The sequence below is a fragment of the Mytilus galloprovincialis genome, chromosome 9 (genome assembly GCF_965363235.1).
Source record: "Mytilus galloprovincialis chromosome 9, xbMytGall1.hap1.1, whole genome shotgun sequence".
Classification (NCBI taxonomy): Eukaryota; Metazoa; Mollusca; class Bivalvia; order Mytilida; family Mytilidae; genus Mytilus; species Mytilus galloprovincialis.
In genome coordinates, this window is record NC_134846.1 from 84,041,105 (window position 1) to 84,064,189 (window position 23,085).

At 33.8% G+C, this 23,085-nt stretch overlaps 1 long non-coding RNA gene across 1 annotated transcript; it reads left to right on the top strand.

Annotated features, from left to right (window-relative positions):
• The first annotated feature begins 12,407 nt into the window (after positions 1 to 12,407).
• Positions 12,408 to 16,238, top strand: LOC143047081 (uncharacterized). Its single transcript, XR_012969398.1, has 3 exons — positions 12,408 to 12,577; positions 12,744 to 14,244; positions 15,949 to 16,238. It is a non-coding gene; the product is annotated as an uncharacterized LOC143047081 (long non-coding RNA).
• Positions 16,239 to 23,085: the final 6,847 nt, after the last annotated feature.

The following is a 23,085-nucleotide window of genomic DNA, read 5'->3' on the forward strand; positions in this document are numbered from 1 at the left end:
AGTATGTAAATGTATTTCCTTAATTGCCAGATAAGAAATGCAAGTATTCTTTCGATGACTGTTTGTATAAAGGCAGGAAGTTCTTTTTTCCAATTTTGATGTGTAATTTGAAAGAGATAAATTGAATATGTCTACACATGTGAGGGCCCTCATGGGGTTTTTGATTATGTGATTACTTGGCCGTTTTTTTTAATGATTATTTGATTATTAAGCCAAATATTTCATGATTATTTGATTACCTAGGACTGTATTTTTAGTTTATGATTATTTGATTACTAAAGATAAGCAAATATTTAATGATTATGTGATTATATTGGCAAAAAAATGGTGATTATGTGATTATTAGGACCCCCCCCCCATGAGGGGCCTCACATGTATGACATCGGTAACGTTATTTGAATATAATTTTCTGTGCAAACTCTGCCAATGTTACAAACGACGAAGATTTTTTGTTTGTTTTTGCACATGAATCTCAAGTAGTTATCAAAGGTACCAGGATTATAATTTAGTACGCCAGACGCGCGTTTCGTCTACATAAGACTCATCAGTGACGCTCATATCAAAATATTTATAAAGCCAAATAAGTACAAAGTTGAAGAGCATTGAGGAGCCAAAATTCCAAAAAGTTGTGCCAAATACGGCTAAGGTAATCTATGCCTGGGATAAGAAAATCCTTAGTTTTCGAAAAATTCAAAGTTTTGTAAACAGGAAATTTATAAAAATGACCACATTATTGATATTCATGTCAACACCGAAGTGTTGACTACTGGGCTGGTGATACCCTCGGGGACGGAACGTCCACCAGCAGTGGCATCGACCCAGTGGTGTAAATAGTTATCAAAGGTACCAGGATTATAATTTAGTACGCCAGACGCGCGTTTCGTCTACATAAGACTCATTAGTGACGCTCATATCAAAATATTTATAAAGCCAAATAAGTACAAAGTTGAAGAGTATTGAGGATCCAAAATTCCAAAAAGTTGTGCCAAATACGGCTAAGGTAATCTATGCCTGGGATAAGAAAATCCTTATTTTTCGAAAAATTCAAAGTTTTGTAAACAGGAAATTTATAAAAATGACCACATTATTGATATTCATGTCAACACCGAAGTGTTGACTACTGGGCTGGTGATACCCTCGGGGACGAAACGTCCACCAGCAGTGGCATCGACCCAGTGGTGTAAATAGTTATCAAAGGTACCAGGATTATAATTTAGTACGCCAGACGCGCGTTTCGTCTACATAAGACTCATCAGTGACGCTCATATCAAAATATTTATAAAGCCAAATAAGTACAAAGTTGAAGAGCATTGAGGATCCAAAATTCCAAAAAGTTGTGCCAAATACGGCTAAGGTAATCTATGCCTGGGATAAGAAAATCCTTAGTTTTCGAAAAATTCAAAGTTTTGTAAACAGGAAATTTATAAAAATGACCACATTATTGATATTCATGTCAACACCGAAGTGTTGACTACTGGGCTGGTGATACCCTCAGGGACGAAACGTCCACCAGCAGTGGAGATTCTTGTCATGCACATGATCAGTAATATAATGGTAATACATGTTTGCTAAAAATATGCTTCCTTGCAAATACTCCCGCTCGGTATAGCTTTATACCGGAAAATAAAATCACGGAGTTAGTTCAGCATGTCATGTAAATTATAAAGTATATATACATGTTTTCTTTTTCATCCAATGATACATATTAGTTTGGGTCCAAAGCAGCTTCTAGTTTTCTTTTCGACTTTAAAAACACCTTCAATGACTCGAAAAAGGGAGAGATAAACTGGGTATATATCAGACTCAGAGGAACAAACAAATTAAAGAAGGTGATAGATGAATTCAAGAGGAAATCCGGACAAACAAACTAGACGTGTATTAATTTAATATCATGATGATTTGTTTTTCAATTAAAATGCAACCCGACAACATCTTTTACTTTTTTTTGTTCTTTATAGTCCTAAACTGCCTTCAATTTAGCCTTAATGAGTTCATTAAAACTAAACTGCCTTCAATTTAGCCTTAATGAGTTCGTTAAAACTTAACTGCCTTCAATTTAGCCTTAATGAGTTCGTTAAAACTATAATGTCTTCAATTTATTCTGAGTTTATTCGTTTAATTTAGCCTAATTTTTTTCCGTTAATACTAAAATGCCTTTAATTGAGCCTCAGTTTCAAGTATGCACATTTCTGTTTTACCTTCATGGATAGGTTGTATAGATTTACACATCACCGATTTAATCCAATTTTTTTGGTAATTTAAAGATTTAAATTGTAGTTTATACGATAAATAATTCCTGCCTACGTAAGGTGGGATATTAATAGAATACAAATTGAGAAACCAGAGAGAGATATTTTTAGAAATTAATGAGAGAACCGAGATATTTTTAGAAATTACTGAGAGAACTGAGATAATTTTAGTAGATTGGTTAGCCAATCAGATAGGAGATATAAGTAAAGTTTTAATAAGCTCGTTTTAAGCTGCCAGTTCATCGTAGCATATTTTAATTTTGTTTTTACAAAAAGTTATTATTACAAAATAGTTGTTGCAGTATTTAAACTGCTGTGCATAAACTTTAAGTGTTGGATTATTCAGACTTTATATGAACTCAAATAAGTTATCCCGTGTGATAAAATATATCAGGAAAAGGAGCATGGAATAAACTTTGAACAATCCACGTGTTTGTACTGCGAGAAGTCTTCATTCATACGATATATGTTCTATTTTATATTTGTTTTGGAGTTTTATTATTCATAAATCTGAGGTCTGTTTATTTATTTATTCACCTATATTGCATTTGACATTACATTTATATATACACATGCACGGACGCAATGGGTCCGATTAGGAAAAAGAAAAACAATAACGCAGTCTATAATCCTACATTACTTGAAATTGGACAATTGCTAGACTAAAAGCAGAGTTAGAAAGAAAGATATCGCTTTTCCTATAAATGCAAAACGTTTGACATTGGTACGAATTTTGAAACCATACGAAAATTCCGATAGTATCACATCAAACACAACAAACGCACGTGGAGAGGAAGCACGAGGCGAAGACAGTCACACACGTGGTGAGGAACCCTTAAATGGTAGTGCGGTATACCATCATGCATTGCCACAACAAAACGCACGTGTAGATGGGGATCCGCGATCCCAGGATGCACCAAACACAAACAATAATGAAAACACGCCCAGTAACGACAATCGTGTTTTGATTGGAATTGTATCAAAATTATCATCGACTGTACAATCCCTACAACAGAATGTTTCCGGCTTAACAGGAAAAGTTAATTTATTACTTCAAGCCAGAAATGAAACTACCAGTATTAGTAGAATAGCAGAAACACCAAATGCAAATGTCTCCGCTCCGGTGGATAGTGCGTCCAATATCATCAATCATACTTCTACAAATTCAGGTCAATCTTGGTCAAATTTCAATTTACTGTCCGCATACAATGCATTACAAAACACACGAACTGCACCGAACGCAGCCGCAGGAAGCGAGGAACAGCTTTTAAATATGGGAAATTCAGGCAACATGGTGAGAACAGCACACGGCTATTCTGCAGAAACTCTACCGTTTGTGGAAACAATTTCACCCCAGTTACGAAAGAATATTATATCAGGTATGGACATTAATCTAACATCTTTACTGATACCATACTATTCTGGTTCAGGAACACACGAGTTAAGCTTGAGTGAAGACAAAAACAATAAATCTGACCCTAGGAGTTCAAGATCATTGTCTCTGGGCGAATTTATTCAGGCTTTTGGTATTTATAAGAACATTATGTGTACAACATTTCCTCATCGTAGGAGTGAGCTGGATCTTTATGAACGTGATTTGGTTGATATGGCCACCAGGTATCCGGGTAAGGGATTTTACGAGTACCATAAACGGTTTTCTGCTGATGCGGCAGCTCATTTAAGGCATAACAATATTCCTGTTGACTGGTCTATAAGAAATAACACTTTATTTTGCAATATTTTTGCGAACATTAAACATAACACATGTAGCATTTGCGGTAGCACTTTTCACTCAAGTAGTTATTGTAATCAGTCAAACAATAGCAACAGGAATACGACAGGGTCATACAGGTCAGATCAAGACATACACGACAGGGAGCGTTCTTACCATGGAGGAAAGGAAATCTGTAATAATTTCAACGGGAAAACAGGTTGTTTTAGACCTCATTGTAGAAATTTACATATTTGTCTAAGTTGTAATGGAGAGCACCCTAAAACAGTCTGTACGAGTTCAAAAAACGAGGCACTAGGACCCAACAAAATCGGGTCCAATATGCAGAGAAGAATGTAAACGATCAAGTTTCCCTAAGTTTAGGAGTATCAACACCCATTGTGATTAGTAATTTAGTTCATGAATTAGAAAATCATCCAAATAAGGAATTTAAGAATTACCTAGTTTCTGGGTTAAGTCAAGGTTTTTCCACAGGTATTACAACATTACCATCTAAGTCTATTGAGTGCAAAAACTTAAGATCAGCGTTATCTCAACCAACACACGTTTTAAAATTAATAGAGACGGAGGTAGAAAAGGGCTATTTAGAAGGACCATTTGATTTCATTCCATTTACACATTACCGCATTAACCCTATCGGTGTGGCAGAAGGTAAATACAATAAAAAGAAGCGTTTGATCGTAGACTTGTCGGCGCCTCATGAGGATCCAAAAAATCCTAGTTTAAACAAACTTATCGATAAAGATGAATTTTCTTTGCAATATGTTTCAATTGATGATGCTATCAGAACTATCAAAAGCCTAGGTTTTAAATCTTGGCTTTTTAAAACCGATATAGCCGACGCCTTCGAGGTTATGCCCCTGTCGCCAATGTTATGGCCGTTTCATGGAATCAAATGGGATGACAGATATTACTTTTTTAATAATTGGTGTTTGGGTGCAGGTCTAGCCCAAAAATCTTTGACACTCTTTCACAAGCAATTTGTTGGATTGCTCAGAAAAATTACAATATAGAGCACATTTTACACTTGTTAGATGATTTTCTAGTTATTGTACCAGAACAAGACAATGCTCAACAAACTATGAATACTTTTTTAGATATTTTTAAGTCATTAGGTGTGCCACTTTCATTTAAGAAAACTGAAGGACCATGTCATAAGTTAGAATATTTAGGGATATTTGTAGATACTATTAATATGGAGGCTTATCTCCCTTTAGAAAAGGTTTTACGAATTCAAGAAATTATAGAATATTTCAGTAAGCGCAATTCGTGCACTAAAAGAGAGTTATTAAGTTTACTAGGGCATTTAAATTTTGCGTGCAGAGTTATAGTGCCAGGTAGATCATTTGTTTCACACTTAATTAAACTGTCTACTACTGTTAAAAAGTTGCATCACCATGTGCACTTAAAAAGTTGTAAACCTGATCTTGTTATGTGGTCAAAATTTTTAAAAGATTGGAATGGTGTTTCCTTCTTTTTAAATGATAATATAACGAATGTTGCGGACATTCACTTGTTTACTGATGCTACACCTTCCTCATTTGGAGGTTTTTTATCAAAATGAATGGTTTCAAGGTGACTTTCCTTATGAACTATTGTCTTGTGAGCAAACATCTATGGCTTATTTTTGAATTGTATCCCATTGTAATGGCATGCGTGCTGTGGGGAGATAGATGGAAAAGGAAACGTATATTATTCAATTGTGACAATTTAGCTACTGTTGATATTATTAAAAAGGGTAGATCTAAGATTCAAAGCTTGATGAAGTTAACGAGAAAGCTCACTTATCATTCAGCAATTAATAATTTTGTAGTGCATGCCAAACACATTCCTGGTATAAAAAACTGTATAGCTGATTCTCTTTCTCGTTACCAGATGATGAAGTTCAGAGCCTTAGCACCACATGCAAACGCGATACCAACTCCTTGTCTGCATCCCTCAGAGCTGATGATGGTTTGAATTTAAAGATAGACGAATTATGGGATGCGTCTTTGAGCGAAAGCACTAGATTGACATATAAATCCGCTTTTAAATGTTTCAGAACTTTCCTGGTCATGAATGGTCAACCGTGCTCGAAGTTAATCTTCCTTATGTAAAAGAAGATCTTCTTGTCTATTTCGTAACTTATTGTCAAAAAGCACTTAATCTGAAACACCAGACTATTAAACTCTATCTTGCCGGAGTACGTCATTATTATATAAGATTTTTAGGATATGATCCTATGGCGAATGCTATCAGATTACCAGTTATTCTTCGGGGTGTTAAAAAATCTCAGAACAATGTTGTTCAAGAAAGATTGCCAATTACATCATCAATTTTGAATAAGCTTTGTGCTTTATTATCGAAAGGAATATTTTCACCAGTGCTAGACCTCATGTTTCAGTGTGCTTTTAAAATGGCATTTTTCGGTTTTCTTAGGTGTGGAGAATTTACCTGTCGGTCTTATAATGATAATTCATGTACAGTACTTTTGCAAGATATCACTGTGGATCCGACGAAACAGTTTTTCATTTTTCGCCTGCGATCATCTAAGCGTGATCCCTTTCGTCAAGGCGTGAATATTACTATTTATGAAAATGACACATTTAAACCAGTGGATACAATGAATAAGTATCTGTCTATAAGATATAACAATGGCGCTTTACCAAAATCTCCACTTTTTGTCGAGGATGAATTTCAATCATCGCCGTTAAGCAGGGAAACATTTATTTCTTCATTGAGACAACTATTAGACATACTTGGCTATAATACTGTTAAGTTTTGTGGTCACTCCTTTAGTATAGGAGCAGCTACATCCGCAGCAGCATGTGGTGTCGAGGATCATATAATTCAAACATTAGGCAGGTGGTCATCAGACTGTTACATACGATACATACGAACTGATGCCAAAGTATTGAAAAGAGCTCAGCACGATATGTGTTTTCATAACTAGTTCATTTGTTGTAGTTTAAAGCTTCAGAGAGATTATAATTGTTTCTTTTTTTTGTAGTTTTACACACATGTAATTTTTGTTTTTGTTTTTTTGTAAAATTATGTTACATTTGAGTGGTAAAAAAAAAAAAAACATGGAGACCATTTTAATTCCATATTTTAATAAATTTAGGTTAGATTACATAACTAAATAAAAAAAAAAAAATAAAAAAAAAATAATATTAAATCGCAATAAATGATGTATCTATCTTGGGGGCTTTCACTCATTTAATGGTATTAAATTCGCTTAATTTGGCCATGTTAATTTCGGGGAAATTATTTTTTACCCCCAAGTCAATTATACATCAGTATAGTATATATTCTTAATTATCAGTTCCAATTATTATTGTATAAGTAAGCATGGGATTATTTTGCATATCGTGCTGCTGGTATCCACCGCAGCCGATACCCCGCTGCTGGTATCCACCGCAGCCGAAACCCCGCTGCTGGTATCCACCGCAGCCGAAAAACCCGCTGCTGGTATCAACCGCAGCCGAAACAATGTTGCAGGTATCCACCGCATCCTATAGTTCATAGTTTATTTTTAGAATAATGTTTCAAATTATTGTTTAGATTAGGTAGATTTTTTATAAAGTGAGTAGCCCCCGAGAAAGCCAAAACATAGATACATTTATTGATTATATTGTTACATTTTTTACATGTTGTCATGTAGTTTTAGCAATTATATAATGGAAGTAGTATAGCTTGTTTTTATTAGTCTAGATAATAAATATATATACCACTATGCTATATTATGATGTTTGTTGTTTTGTCGTCTTTAGATATAATGCGAGGTTAAGAAGGGATCGGAATAACTATAGACAATAGCTTTTACTGATTGTCATTTAGAGAACATGTGTGCTTATATACAGTCATATAGATTTAACATTTGGGTTGTCGTAATTTGTCTTTGGTTAGTCGTTTTTCAAGTCACTGATACTAGAAAAGTATGATTGTATAAATGGTAATTTAAAGATTTAAATTGTAGTTTATACGATAAATAATTCCTGCCTACGTAAGGTGGGATATTAATAGAATACAAATTGAGAAACCAGAGAGAGATATTTTTAGAAATTAATGAGAGAACCGAGATATTTTTAGAAATTACTGAGAGAACTGAGATAATTTTAGTAGATTGGTTAGCCAATCAGATAGGAGATATAAGTAAAGTTTTAATAAGCTCGTTTTAAGCTGCCAGTTCATCGTAGCATATTTTAATTTTGTTTCCCACCCGCCCTCACCTTTACCTCTTTAAAAGTGTATTCACATATATATGTATTATATATTGGGGCTACTTACTATTGGCCATGTTAATTTCGGGGAAATTATTTTTTACCCCCAAGTCAATTATACATCAGTATAGTATATATTCTTAATTATCAGTTCCAATTATTATTGTATAAGTAAGCATGGGATTATTTTGCATATCGTGCTGCTGGTATCCACCGCAGCCGATACCCCGCTGCTGGTATCCACCGCAGCCGAAACCCCGCTGCTGGTATCCACCGCAGCCGAAAAACCCGCTGCTGGTATCAACCGCAGCCGAAACAATGTTGCAGGTATCCACCGCATCCTATAGTTCATAGTTTATTTTTAGAATAATGTTTCAAATTATTGTTTAGATTAGGTAGATTTTTTATAAAGTGAGTAGCCCCCGAGAAAGCCAAAACATAGATACATTTATTGATTATATTGTTACATTTTTTACATGTTGTCATGTAGTTTTAGCAATTATATAATGGAAGTAGTATAGCTTGTTTTTATTAGTCTAGATAATAAATATATATACCACTATGCTATATTATGATGTTTGTTGTTTTGTCGTCTTTAGATATAATGCGAGGTTAAGAAGGGATCGGAATAACTATAGACAATAGCTTTTACTGATTGTCATTTAGAGAACATGTGTGCTTATATACAGTCATATAGATTTAACATTTGGGTTGTCGTAATTTGTCTTTGGTTAGTCGTTTTTCAAGTCACTGATACTAGAAAAGTATGATTGTATAAATCTAGATTAAAAGTAAAGTGACAGTCAGTAGACCACTCCGGATGAAAACGGTGTCTGAACAAAACATTTAAAGTCGGATAATGCGGAAATCATTTCGCACAAATATATTGAAGTAGAATTTATGAAGTGTGTATACAACTTTGACTATATATGCGGACTATTAAACCAATGATGAACAATAAAAATATTGCGCACTTTGAATGTTAAATAAGGACCCTTGCAGCAACTCTTTCTTAGTGGTTCATAGACGGCTACACATATATATCTCTACCAAGACATGTGTTTTGCATGCACACGTATAAAACTTGCGTATTGAATGTTGTTTTCAATTTAGACTTGTTTTTATTTATAAATAATTATAAATGTACATGCATGTTGAAGTTAAAACGCCTGCCAATACAAACTCAATGTTCATAACAGAAAATTTATTGTGTAGTCCACCTGAATTTCGTAAAAATTGGCATTTGGTATTTTTTAATTTTTTAAGCGGAGTCAAAAATAATCTTCGTCTGTTTGTTATTTCATTAGGCGAGTAATTTATCTCCTATTTAACAATACAGATAGTTCTGGCTATTTAAAATAAATTAACACTAATGAAAAAACAATAACCTTCGATCTCAACTTTTAAAAATTTTGCACCATCTTTCGATTCTTCGATCAGGCAAAAATTGAGGTTTAAACATTTATTTTAAAGGGAAAGTCATGATTTATTCTGCAGGCAGGGTAAACTTTTAAAGTTGAAAATTTGATAGCTTGGTCACTCCACTTTATATCTTAACTTTTAACAGAGGTGTACCAGCACAACATAAAAAAAGATATTAAAATAACAGTTGGATCCTGACCCATTGTATCGGAGGTATTTAGCACAACACTAAGAGGACACGCCGGTTTCAGTGGTGTTACTGAAAGCAATTTGATTTTTTTCAACTGGTAAATTAACCATGTTTCCCGTCGTCGTTCGTTAATTTTTTACAAAATTATTTTCCTTTGAAATTACTGGGTCCATCGCAACCAAACTTAGCCAAAATATTTTGTTTTTAAATTGTCCAATTATCCCATCTGCCAACCAACATGACCGACAGGCTTTAAATAGGCGATAGAGGTAAAATGCATGTTTGGTGTATTATCTTGAAAATATCTGGCAAAACCCGAAATAATTTCAGAATATTTCGAATCACCGAATATATCTTCTTAGATTAGAATTGTCAGACGGTTACAAAAATTATTTTTTTTTCATTTTGCCTATCTTCAAAAAAGAGAGACACAAAGTACCAAAAGGATGTTCAAACTCGTAAGTCTAAAACAAGCTGACAATGCTTTAATTAGCAAAACACGAAAATCGACGAAAAGACAAACAACAGTACACAAAAACAACATAAAAACAAAAGACTAGGCAACTCGAACCCCACTAAAGATTGGGAGTGATTTCACGTGCTCAGGAAGGGTAAACAAATCGTGCCCCACGCCCGTCGTGTCGCACTGGATGAGTACACTTATACTACGAACAGCAATCAAGATCCGCAAATACATCAACATGGTCAAAATCGCCAGTCAATTCCTAATAAGAGTGATTTATACTCAGAATTGTTTTTTTCTAATATGTAATTGTGGCAGGCTTATGTTAGTACAAATCCGGTAAATAGTCTAATTCGATAGTCACATTTGTGAAAAGGGAAGGGTATTGTAGTTAAAATATAAGAAACATATCCGATATCATCTTTGAAACGGTTACTCCATAACGGTCAACCAACTCTTGATGGCGTCTGTAAAATTAACGAAGGGATGATTTCAACTTCACCATTTGAAACTCTCGGTTTAATAGCTTCCTTGTGAGCAGCAATCCTTTATCAAGGAAATCATGATAGGAAATACAAGCACTGGCTATCGTATCAATTGAGATATATATACTCCGTATGCACTATGCAGGCGCTGCTGAAATGTTGCACATATACATGGAAAGTTCATAATTAGGAAGCGGAAATCGTCTCTTTTGTCGTAAAATTTTGTTTTCAACCGACCCTCATTGTCAATATCTAGGTGTAAGTTAAGATATGAGGCAGGTAGTAAATATCCTGCTTATCTAGTTCGATGGGATAGAGTCGTTCAACATAGTCATCAAATTTTGTATTATTTAGTTAGAGAACATCATCTCAATAGCTAACTTCTTATCTTGCTTCATAAGAAAGTCCCGTATGAAGCCAGCCTCATAATAATAAAGAAACAAGTCGGCAAGAAGAGGGGCACAATTGGTTCCCATTGGATTTCCGATAGTCTGTTGAAAAACATGTCCTCCAAACGTAACAAATATGTTGTCAATCAAGAAATCAAGTCAGTTTCAGAGAATTTTTTGTTTGAATCTGAGTAATTCTTTACAAAGTAGGATTTATCCCTCCCCAAGACAAAATACTTGTATCTACGTTCGCCATTCCTTCACCAACATATCCGAAATTGTCATCTTATTATCTATAACATATCATTTCTTGCTCTTATACAGTGGCAGGTTGTTAAAAGTGGTGTTAATCACAAACAAGGAACCGATCATTTTATTTACGAAAGAAATCTGCGTTCTTTAAAATGGACGTCCACTTTATAACTAGCTAATGTAATACATCAAGAAAATCAAGAAAAAAATAATCATTGCGAAGTCCGTTAGAAAGGCATAAGCGCGAAATTAAGTATACCCGAAAATTATGGCTTACAGTGTTTTAAGATCGTTTTACATTATCACGAAGGGGCCTTTGCATGTGGTATTATTAAAGGCCTAACGGTGATCTATTATATTTGCTAACATATGCCTCTGATGGAAAGTTGTCTTATCATTTTTATGTTGGATAAATGTACTTCAACCTTTACACTGTTGCTGAATAAGAAACCTTTACAGGGTTTATTCATACTTTAAAATGTTACACAAACAAATTATGCATGCACTCTAGAGATATTGATGTATAATTATCGCTAAAAGTAGGTTTTTACTTAAGGTACTATTTTTATAACCTGTTCAGATCGACGGAACGACGAACTTAGTGTCGACTTAACGTTCGTCCGTTATGTCATCGTAACATAAAACTGTGGTGTTTTTTTCATAAAGATAAATACATTTCAAATGATAAATTTCATTTCAAACCCTTTAAGGAAGGTGCACAAGCTAATGTCCATTGTATTTACGTAAAATGCATATGTGCAAACGAAATCTGGAAATCGAATCCAGAAAAGTTAACGGTAATTAAATCAGCTAATCACTATTATGGTCATTTCAAACAAAAGTGTGAAGCATTTTTTGCTACATATTTTTTTAAATGTTACAAACAAGAAAGTGAGTGTTTTAAAGTGCATGTTATCCTGATGAATCGTAATAAATAAATCTGAACAGCTGACAGATGCAAGAAGTTGACATTCTACACTGTTAATTTTTGTCAGTATATAAGTAATGATTTACACGTACCGCCGTAAGCTTGATTCGACCACGTACAAGATCGTTGGCCAAGTCATCAGTCTTTGTGTTTATTGACTGACGATACTGTAGCTTTAGGATGTGACAATAAGACTTAGTCACTATAAACATTTCTATTTCCTATCATGTCTTGGTCGTATATAGTGTTAGGTATAACTGCTTCTGTAAGTATAGTTTTTTTTAAGACTTTGTTTTCTCTTATTTATTGTTAAATATAGAAATAATGATAATTTTGTTATAAAAAAACACACAGAGGAATATTGAAAAAAATTATGCAGACAGTTTGCATTTTTGAAATGAAAATTGACTTTGTGATTTAATCATTTACAGGCGGCTCGATGATGTTTTTTCATTTAGCTATGCCACTTTTGCTTGCTGTGCACGTTGAAGGACTAGAAATACCAACAACCATTAAGACAAGTCTTGGGCATTTGTTAGGTGTAAAGTATACAGAGCCTTATACAAAGAAAACAGTTTACGAGTTCAGAAAAATTCCATATGCCATACCACCAGTGGGGAAAAGCAGATTTACAAACCCTTGGTTTTATGGTCGTTGGCTTGGGACACTAACAGCAACAAAGTTTGGTCCATCATGTTATCAAGACATAGAAATGAGTACAGCTTTTCTGTCGAATACAAATATATCAGAAAACTGTTTACATCTGAATATATATGTTCCAAATAATATTTCCAGAAGAAATGATTATTCCGTAATGGTTTGGATTCATGGTGGCAAATTTGATAAAGGTCAGGGAATGACCTTCAGGGGAGGAATGTTGGCTTCTATTGGCGATGTCATTGTTGTCACTGTTAATTATCGTCTAGGAATATTTGGATTTTTGAGCACGGGCGATTCTGCAGCTCGTGGAAATTATGGATTTAAAGATCAACAAATAGCACTTCTGTGGATACGAAGATATATTAAATCGTTTGGAGGAAACCCAAAGTCTATAACGGTATTTGGCCATTCTGCTGGTGCAATGAGCATTGCACTTCATGCCCTTATGACTAAAGGTTTGTTTCGCAGAATGATTCTACAAAGTGGTTTTGCCACCTCGCCACTGTCTTTATCCACCAGTGTACCAAAGTATACAAAGAAAGTTGCCAAACTGGTCCGTTGCTGGAATAATGATAATAATCTGGTTGTTGACTGTCTCCGGAACATAACAAGCAAGGATTTACAAAGTGCATATCGAGATGTGATAAGTAAAATTGACCATCCTACATTGTCGCCACCATTTGGTCCGGTCATTGATGGAAAACGCATCACTGATAACCCGTCTAATTTATTAAGAAATTCGACTAATTTTAATTCAATTGATCTGTTAATAGGAAATGTTGTAAATGAAGGTTCAACTTATGTTGAACTTCTTAATAAATACCAAAAGTCGTATAGTTTTAATATATCGAATGGTATACCGAAACGTATACTTTGTAACCATATAGCACCACTGCTTGCAAAGGATATATATAGTAACAATCAAGAACTAAGTCAAGCAATATGTAACCGATACGGCAATGGTTCTGATCTGCAAGAACAAACTTCAAATCAGCTTGATTTTTATGGTGATGTGATGTTTAATATCCAAACAAAACGCGCTCTAAGCAGTCATTCAGAGGGAAATTCAAGTGGTAAAACATTTCAATATATGTTTGCACAACACACGGATTTAACACAGACTAAAGTATTGCCATCATGGGTTACGGGACCTGTTCATGGTAGTGATATATATTTTGTGTCTCCTTTCCTTGAATTGATGTCACTATCAGATGATAATAAGAAAGTAGCGGAAGCTGTAATGAAGTACTGGACAAATTTTGCTAAATATGGGTAAGTGACAAGCGAATATAGTATATATTTTATACATATAGATTGATGGTTGCTTTTACTATATTTATATTTTTACCAAACATATAATAGAAAAAACACAAAGAATATGAGGTATCGATCCACTAACTCTGATGCCTCGTTTAGTAAATCTCTTTAAATTACATGTATTCGTAATGGGACACTAGTATATTCCTGCTCCTATCACCATACCTTTTATTTGTCATTTGTAGCCATAATTATGTGTCTGTTAATCCAGTTGACACCAATAACTAGTTTTTTTTTTTAGATTGATAGTAATATTGTTCTTGTATTTTTAAATATTTGCCACTGGAAATGTAGTCAATAAACCAATCAGTAATCATTACTTTTAACAAAATATTATAAAAATGGATCGTATATCCCCCAATCACATAATAGTTATATACGAGTAATTTACGGATACGAAATGAAAATAAGATAAGATAAGATAAGAATTTTATTAGTCTAATCAAAAACCCATAAGGGCATCATTTTACACCACAATATGATTGGAAAAAGCAAAACGGAAAACTAATACGGTAACCATACTATAACTCTGTGGACAGGATCAGAGCCTAACACAACTAGCTTGAGTCTGGTGGGTCAGGGTTTTAAAATAACTAACCCATCTTTGGTATCTGCAACCACAGGTAAAACACATAAACCTCACCGCGAGGAATGGGTCGGTTATATGATGCAAATAAATACTTGATGGGGAGCAACACGTAGCCTATAAACGAAGAGGTGGTATCAATAAATTTTGTTATTAAATTATTAAATTTTTCTATAAATACTAAAAGCTAAATACAGATAAATATGCAAAGGTCGGATGTATCTAATGTCCTGTTTTTTCTTCCTTTCATATCGAAATCGCCTCTTAAGGAAAACCTGGCATTTTTTGTTGGTTTTAATCGTGTCAGATCAAATGGGTCACTTGATGTTCAGTTATTTCTTCAAATTTACAAAGGCCCATCTCCATGAATGAGCAAGCTTCAGATTTTCCGTGTCCCTCAACAACCAATCATGCTATCGTTTTTTTCTCTTGTTGGTAAAGAAATAATGCGTTTAAAATAACTGAAAAACTTATCTTCTTTTCACAAAGTTCAACTTCATTTTTACTTGTTTGGCTTTATAGATATTTTGATCTGAGCGTTACTAATTAGTCTTATGTAGACGTCTGGCGTACTAAATTATAATCCTGGTATCTTTGATAACTACTCTTACCAGACTTTGAAAGCAACAGAAAAGGTGTAATTTGTTGTTCAATAAAAGAAAGCTTACACATAAGTATACATCGATGATCTTGCATCTCCGCCGCAGGAATTTTCAATATTTAATAACAGATTAACTGCCCTCGGGTCGATCTGCAAACCCCCATGTAAATCTTCGTACGACAAAAAAAAAAATCATGTTTACATGTACATTGTGTTAAAGACCCATCGGTGACTTTAAGCTTTGTTTTGCTCTTTGGTCGAGTTGTTGTCACTTTGACAGATTCCTCGTTTCCATTCTTAATTGATACAAATTCAACCAAAAACTTTTCTGAAGCAATAATAGTTGGAAACAATACTTACAGTGATTGATTGATTGATTGATTGATAGCTGAAAGCTTTATTTTGTTAATCATTAGTAGGATTATCGACATGGACACATATTTTAAAAATGTTAGTGTTATTTTTATTTCAGGGATGTAAATGGTGATGACCTTACTCCTTGGCCAGAGTACGACCCTACTCATCAGAAATATCTACAGATTGATGTTAATATGACATCCAGAAGTAAATTGTATGAATCACGCGTCGATTTTTGGTTGGAGGAGGTACCAAATTTACCAAAAATAGAAGTAACTGTAGAAAATCTGTCAAGTTGCATTTCTGCCTGTACAGTTCTTGTATTTTCTTTTTCTTTGGTGTTATCATTTTCATTGTAAATAAAATAAAATCTTCCGTATTCCGTGTAGCAGAATACACATCCTACATCATTTTTTATTGTTTACAATATAAAAATAAGAGATATGGTGTTATTGCCAATGAAAAGACTATCTAACAAAGTTCAAATGAAGTGTATTTAATCAATTACAGGCAACTGTACGACCTTTAGCAATGAGAAAACTGTGTTTGATGTAATTTATTTGCGTATCATATCTTTATGCATAACTTTTATTTATAAGTGTTTGAAATATGAGACGAGTAAGGATAGAATTAATGAAATGTTTATAAACGACAAACGTTACATTTGATAGTAAAAAAACACAGAAGAAAGGCCAACAGCAACATAATTTGTCAACCTTTGTTTGACAATGTGACAACAAAACTATTCCCCTCAACACATACACAATAAACGCCTTACACAAATTACTAATTGATGACACTTAGTGGAAATGTTTTTATATATTTTTTATCATGTTTACCCAAAAAATTATCTAAAAAATAGGAGTTGTGATATAATTGCCAGTAAGAAAAAGACTGTATCCATAGGCGGTTAGGTGAAGGACAAAAATAATTTAATGTTTATAAACGATGAACATGTATGGTGGGGGAAACAGAAGAATGAACGAGAAAGAAACAAGACAGGGATGGCAAGGGGCGGATCGATCCAGCCATTTAAAAAAAGGGGTCCTATCACAGGACAAAGGGGGGTTCCAACTACATGTTCCCATTCAAATGCATTGATCGTTCAAAAAAAGGGGCATTCCAGCCCCCGGAACCCCCCCCTGGATCCGCCACTGGATGGAAAAAATCACTAGTCACCGGGCTTCGGTATGACAAAATATGACACATTTCAAACGAGAAAACATACGACCTGATTTATACTTTGACAATGAAAGATATACAGATAGGCAGACAGTAACCAAAGATAACCACTAGATTAAAGGTTACTTGCTTTTGACACATGCATATTTGAGTGTTTGTGAGCTCTTATAATAAGACTCATGACACAAAGTACCGATCTGAGAGTACACAGTTACTGAAAGCTAGTTAAACACATTATTTCAACTATATATAAAGTGATAAACAAGGTTCTCCCGTCTTTGTTTCTACACTTTTACAAAAAATAGTCCTCTCTTAAACTACTGGCACAAATGGAACCAAACTTAAAGGAGATGTGACATGATTTTTTTTTTTTTTTTTTTTTTTTGAAAATAAATATTTATTTATACATAATTACCCCCAATAAAACTTCGAAAGATATATAATTATCGTTTAAATGGATAAATTATGAATTCAAATGTATCGATCTGTCGACCTACTAATTATGCATATTTCAATCCCGGAAGTCACTCAGAACGAGGCTGTGACGTCAGTGGTTACATCAATCATATTTGACTGACGGGTGTATACATAATTAGCGCTATTTCATTTCCGAATATCTTAAAGAAAAATACATGACAGTGATTAAAAATGGTTCTGTGTGCTGCCAGTGGGTGCAACAATAGACATAAGAAGGAGTATCTAGTTCAAAAAATTGTCCGACGATCCTGACTGACAGCGAACAAATGGCCGCCTTGGCTATATATAGAACATAGAAGTAGAACGTATGTTTTGTCTATTATCTTGAAACCCATTATACATTGTTGTGCGTTTGTTTTTCTACATTGGCTAGAAGTATAGGGGGAGGGTTGAGATCTAAAAAAAAAAATTTAACCCCGCCGCAATTTTGCGCCTGTCCCAAGTCAGGAGCCTCTGGCCTTTGTAAGTCTTGTATGAATTTAAATTTAGTTTCTTGTGTATAATTCGGAGTTTAGTATGACGTCAATTATCAATGAACTAGTATGCATATGTGTTTAGGGGCCAGCTGAAAGACTCCGGGTGCGGGAGTTTCTCGCTACATTAAAGACCCATTGGTGGCCTTCGGCTGTTGTCTGCTCTATGGTCGGGTTGTTGTCGCTTTGACACATTCCCCATTTCCATTCTCAATTTTATGTATAAAAATCTGGCAAGAGCTTTGTTTTCCGAGAGTTTAGATTTACATACTGTCTTTTAACATTAAAACTGTCAGACAACGTTTTTTTTTAATGAAGACAATTCCATTAAATGACAAATAATGTTTAACAAATTTTCAGTTTTGATTACATGACGATTTTACAAATTTTTGATGTTTTTACCAATTATCCTTAAAAACAAGAGAAAAGTTCAATAGCAAAAAATATCAGCAGGTAATAATCTACAGATAGCTATATAGGGTAACATGGTCGAAAGAATCAATCAATTCTTATTGATGATTTTCACCCTTTTTCTTGGTGGTTTTGTCTATTACGTTGGAGACTTTAGGCAATAGATAAAGACAAAATTATCACAAAAAATAGGCAACAGGACAAGATCTACAAAAATGACAGAAATTGTCAGTCAACACCTTGTAGAAGTTATTTCAAACTTTATGATTTACATCGTATTAGTTTGTGCATTAAAATGAGGTAGAAATAACCAGTAAAAACTATAGGTCAAATCCTTTCCGGAGTTCTACTATTGCCATTTAAAGGTGATTTTTACCTATTATTGCATTTTTAGAGAAAAACAAAATTTAAAGATTATGAACAAATGCAAACATGATCAGTGAGACAAGATCTATCTGATAGTACAGTAAAATTAAGGTATGTTCTTCTCTTAAAGCATTAATTTGTATATGAAAACCTTGAATTTGTTGAATATCCATCAAACTTGGTCGTGAAAGATCAGGCAACGCATTATTTTGATCGTGAAAGATAATGCGTGACCAGACTTATTACTAGTTTACCATTTGATAAACCTGCAACTGGTTGAAGCCTGTGACTATTTTGATAAGGATGAACATTAAAGCTAATTTTTTTTAATTCAACACTTTACCTCGAAATTCAAAAAAAAAACAACAACTAAAAACGTCTCTAAATAAGTTTGAAAGATTCAGATCTGAGAATTGGTCAAGTACAATTCAGGCAGACCGACACTATTTAGCCAATAATATGGTTATGCAACGTTTAAACCAAAATGATATCTATCAAACAAAAAATTACAGCAAAACAGTATCTTTCATGAGTAATTTGAGATTGAACGATAAACAACATTTTGTACAACAGTACTTTCTTAAGTTCTGTATATACAACGCAGATGTGGATTGATTTAACTATATACTCCAGACTATAAAATACCAGAGCGCAAATGCTGTAATGTCTCGTCTGCTTTACTTATGATAGTTAATTTTTGGAACGTCTATAATATCAAGGGTTTTACTAGAAGTGTCAAATGCGCTTAATGTGCTTAATATATTTGTGTTCATCTGATGAGTTAAGCCTTTTCAATTGATTTTTATGGTTCGTTCTTATGTTATACTGTTATACCACGGTCTCAGGTTAGGAGGAGGGTTGGGATCCCGCTAACATGTCTAACCCCGCCACATTATTTATGTATGTACCTGTCCAAAGTCAGGAGCCTGTAATTCAGTGGTTGTCGTTTGTTTATGTGTTACATATTTGTTTTTCGTTCATCTTTTTTTATACAAATAAGGCCGTTAGTTTTCTCGTTTGAATTGTTTTACATTGTCATATCGGGGTCTTTATAGCTGACTATGCGGTACGGGCTTTGCTCATTATTGAAGGCGGTATGGTGACCTATAGTTGTTAATGTCTGTGTCATTTTTGTCTCTTGTGGATAGTTGTCTCTTTGGCAATCATACCACATCTTCTTTTTTTTTTAAATCATGATTGTCAATGGTTCATAAAAGGAGTGCAAGGTCAGATGAACCATGACGTACAGATCTCTACAAATATACTGTAGACCAAATACATGTGTTCCGATCCTTACAGTGCCTTAGAAACTGACAAATGTAAAAGTTATGCTTGGCCAATTAATTCGAAACATAAGGTCAAAAGTATATGAACCCTTACCGACAGCCAGACATAGACATCTTACTATCCTTCAATATATCAAATACAATTGACGTCATCATGGTCATATATGAAACGTGCAGACAGACATGTACACCATACACGAAATACCTTGGCGCCATATCATACAGGTATATATCCAAAAGGCTAGACAACATAAAACGAGCATTGCCGAATGATGCATGATAATGAGTTCGATGTTATTTGAAACCTTGCAGAAGTCGAAAATGTACACCTCACAATCATAACAACAGAAAGTTATCCTAAAGCTTAACGAATCCGCGATACGGACTTGACCACAAAAATGAATCTTCATCCATGAAATAAGGCAAATTCGGAGTCAGGTGAATCCTGTCTGACGGAAATGTAGTTTATAGGATCCAATATACAAAATGTGGGTATCCTATAACTCGTGATAAGTGAGTACTTCACATGACAATAAAAAGCTTCATCCTACAATCACCCAACTATTTTACATTTCATTTTCTGAAAATATTAATACTTTGAAAAGCTTAAACCTATTGAGGATGTTGACCTATATAGCTTTTCGCAATACCAATAACAAATATTAATTATGATATAATTGAAGAATAATTTGAACGTCTTCGTAGCATCAGATCTTTCACGATCCTTTTCACGATCTTCAAAAATGCGGTACGTGATCTTTCACGATCCGAAAAAAATCAATTTTTGTGTAAATAGTTCTTTATTTACCAAGTTTCAGATTATGCTTATACAAAATAACTATGAGAAGCATTTGATTAATTCAAATAGAATGCCCTTATTCGTATTAAAGTAGTTTTTCTAGTCGAATTTGTGAAAAAATCATGTTTGTCTACATTTTTTATGCCAGTGAAATGTCGAGAAGCAATCTGCCTTTTGTTGTTTTGTAATAACTATGTACTTTTAAAACTGGATATTCTCACATACTGATCATAATGTTGAACCATTTTGACAGACAGTTTTATTTTGTTGTAAATTTGTCTGTGTAATTAATTAAATTAGAATATGTATTGACCTTTCATATGTCTTTTCGATTAAATGTCTTTCACGATCCGTTACCAGAACTTTCACGATCGTCTCTCAATACTTGACCGCCGTTAGATATTCTTTCACGATCATTTCTCTCGATAAACCGAATGACACCCGTGTAGGTGAGTGATATAGCTTCATTGTTAAAGTTTATATCTTAAGCCTATACATAATTCAATATTGGATTTTATCTATTAGCAGCTGGTATCGAACTCTTGTTCTCTCATTTATTGCACAAAAAGTAAAAGAAGATTTCTGCATTAAACTACAGTTTGAATGAAAATTACAATATAAAAAAAAGAGACGTGGTATGATTGGCAATGAGACAACTATCCAACAAATGAAATTGATGTAAGCAGCTATAGGCAACCATTCGAAAATGATGTGGGCATGTTGTTATGATATTGTAATTATTGTATTTATTTATGTTGGCCTAATTTGTGTTGTATGGCCTGATAGTTGTTTACAGAATAATCTTAGAACTGTGCAGTTTAGAAATTACTGGAACAATTACAGAATGTTTGGAACTTTCCAGAATGATCCTTATAAAAGATGCGTTATATAAACTTCTACATTTTACTAGAAACTTCCATTGTAACTTTCTAGGATGTTCCGGTATAGATTGTTCTAGAATTTTCCTTGATAATTATATATATACAGACACTAAAGTTAAACGCTCACTCTTGCACTTGGACTTAGACATCGATAGACATTTGTATTCACCGCATTTGGATTGACACTTTAATTCTACAAACAACATCATACTGGATTGTGACCGTAGTAGTGAACGTAATATTCAGATTGGATTCCGAAAGATATCCGGATACAGACAAAGATAAAAGATTGGACTCATATTTTGACAGTTAAGTTGACAGTAATATTTGTGTAATACTTCTTGTAAACTTTTGTATAATAAATATTGTTAAATTTTATTATTGATTTGTGTCTTTTGTTGGCTACAATTTAAAGGCGATTTCTGGCCGTAACAGAAATTGGGGGCTCGTCCGGGATACTGAATTATATTATTCAAAATTTGTTTAGTAATTTTTATTATAACTAGCCAACAAAATTCTACAAAATGGCATTTGATGCCGGTAAATTTTTGAAAACGCCTGACCTGGAGGGGTTTGATAATTTAAAGAAAGAGGAATTAGTGTTACTTGCTAAACATCTGAAATTATATTTTAAAGTATCTATGAGAAAACAAATTATAAAAAATTTGGTTATAGACAAATTAGTTGACGCAGAAATTTTAGGTGAAGAGGCTCTTGAACTTAAGGTCGAAAATATTGACGCCTTTAAATTTAAACAGCTTGAATTAGAACATAAACTCAAATTAAAAGAACTGGAGATAAGAAAAGAAGATGAACTTAAATTAAAAGAAGATGAATTAAAGTTAAAACAGGCAGAACTTGAAATGAGGGAAAGACTAGAGATGGAGAAACTAAAACTTGAAATGGTCAAAGAAGAAAGCAACACTAAAGTCCAGTCAAAATCAGAATATTTTGATGCAGCAAAAAATATACGTTTGGTTCCCAGATTTTGTGAAAAAACAGTCGATAAATATTTTCCACAGTTTGAGAAAATTGCTCATAATTTGAATTGGCCAAAGCCATATTGGACTACAATGCTTCAAAGTGTTTTGGAGGGCAAGGCCGCTGAAATATACTCCGCACTTCCATCAGAAAAAAGTTCTGATTATGACACGGTGAAACAGGAAGTTTTGAAAGCTTATGAGCTAGTACCAGAAGTATATAGACAGAAATTTAGATCTTATAAAAAGTTTGATTCGCAAACCTATGTGGAATTTGCTCGGGAAAAAGAAGATCTATTTGATAAATGGCTTACTTCAAAGAAAACAGATAACAATTTTGATAACCTAAGACAATTGATGTTATTAGAAGAGTTCAAACATTGTGTTCATTTAGACT